The sequence below is a fragment of the Psammomys obesus genome, unplaced genomic scaffold (genome assembly GCF_907164565.1).
Source record: "Psammomys obesus unplaced genomic scaffold, mPsaObe1.curated_primary_1811, whole genome shotgun sequence".
Taxonomy (NCBI): domain Eukaryota; kingdom Metazoa; phylum Chordata; class Mammalia; order Rodentia; family Muridae; genus Psammomys; species Psammomys obesus.
Window position 1 is genome coordinate 12030910 of NW_026593286.1, and position 2123 is coordinate 12033032.

Sequence of the window (2123 nt, forward strand, 5' to 3'; positions counted from 1 at the left end):
AAAGAATTTTTAAAAAATGACCTGGGAGCAGTATAATACTGCAACTGTTGCACAAGTGCCATAGAACAATGTTTGTCTTCAAGGAGGCTGAAACAAGAGGAAAGTTTTAAGGATAAAAGGACGATTACATAAGCTATTTACACACACAGTACTTTCTGGCTTCAAGGATCAATTATAAGGGGTGTGTCTACTTTTAAACAGATGCTGGGGAAATGGCCTTTACAAGATGGCTGTTGTTTTGTTTTGGAGTGTTGGGTATCAAACCCTACCTTGAACATGCTAGCCAAGCCTCACCTCTAGTTCTTTTAAATTTGGAGGAAGGATTTTTTTTTTTTTTTTTTTTTGAGGCAGTTCTGCAACTTTATTTGACATTCAGTTTAGTTCTCATCCACATTGACCGGCTGTAGATTTTTGAATGTGGTCACCAGCACATAAGTTACCAATGTGTAGAGCTTGTTTGGGAATCCTCATCTTCATTATGTTTTCTGGACAAACGTACTCGGATGCGATACGGAACATTCCTTATTCCTTTGGCCCAGACAGCTTTATTGAGCCTTGTATCTATGCGCACATCTGGAGTCCCCATCTCTTTCATGGCAAACTTCCGAATTTCTTTGAGTGCCCGGGGAGCACGCTTCTTGAAGCCCACTCCATGGATGCGCTTGTGGATGTTGATGGTGTACTCCCGGGTCACCACCTAATTGATGGCAGAGCGGCCCTTCTTCTCGCCACCCTTCTTGGCGGGAGCCATTCTGCCGGGGCCAAGCTGGAAAGGTGGAGGAAGGATCTTATGGAGCTGCCCATTCTGGCTTCAAACTCCTGCTTCTGCCTCAGCCTCCCAAGGAGCTGACATTACAGGCAGGTGCCACCACACAGCCAGGTTTATTTTTACGTACGGTTGTTGTGGCTTTTCTGCAAGGTTCTGTTCTGGCAAAGTCTCTTGTGATAGCTGCTGTTCTTAGGCAACCACATGTAACGTCTCTTCCTTTATAGTCTTCTGGCATTATTACTTCTTTTAGTTAGAGCTGACGTAAGGAACTCCATTTTGATCCTGACAACTTTCACATGAGAAACCAAGACATAGAACAGTTGATTGCTCTGATTTAAACACTGGACTGCTTGCTCTAAAAATAATAAATAAATAAGTAAATAAATAATAACTTTTAAAAACTCTTGTAAGTTGTTCTCTGACCCCACATGCATTCCATAGTATGCACACAAGTAAATAAATGTAGTTAAATTAAAAAATATACAGTACAAATGAAGCAATAGATTATTAAAAATAAAACAGAAAGCACAACAGCCCCACTCCCAAAGCACTGGACAGTAAAGATGCACTTTTAAAATTAAAAATACCATCATAGAAATGAAAGACTCAACAGAAGAATTAGAGGATAAAGTTGAGAAAGTATACGAAAAAGCAAAATAAATGAATAAATAAAATATCAAAGCCTTGAGGTCTGGGATAAGATGTTGGATGCCTACATTAATTCCAGGGAAAACTGGGAAGGAAGCACATCGGGGTAAAATAAGGGGAAAGCTAACATCAAAGAAATTTTTCCTCCTCCTCCCCTTCCTCTTCTTCTTTAGATTAGGCCAGAATGATGTGGATTTTCAGGTGGAATGGACCTCCTCAGTACTCAGAACAGGTCCAATACAGCATTATCATGATGAAACAAAATTTCAGACCACAGAGTAGGATGGAAATATGGCGCTTAAAATGTAGAGAATGAGGGCAGAAATTCTGAACTTAACAAGATGGACCACAGGAGCCTGGGTAAGCCAGGTTCCTGTATGTGTCTTCATGAGACCAGTTAGACAAACAATAGTAAGAATCAGAGAAAGATTTACTCAGTGTGGCCACATTGAGAGAAGGAACAAAGACATCCAACGATACCCAACCCCTGAGTCATCTTCAGGGTCCTGGATTGAGGCTTATGGTTAGGCAGAAGGCAGAGATATGCATAGCTAAGCATAGCTCAGCATCCTCAGTCAAGGAATGGTCCCTTGGTGTCCATCACCCATCACTGACTGGACTCCACCATTTTCTACAAGATGGTCTCAAAAGTTCTAAATCTCTTTCAAGGAGGCATATTCGAACTCCGACTGGCCCAGTCTTCAGC

At 41.4% G+C, this 2123-nt stretch overlaps 1 pseudogene; it reads right to left on the minus strand.

The window, feature by feature from the left end:
- Window positions 1-350: 350 nt before the first annotated feature.
- Window positions 351-766, minus strand: LOC129683908 (60S ribosomal protein L31-like; annotated as a pseudogene).
- Between the last annotated feature and the right edge of the window lie 1357 nt (window positions 767-2123).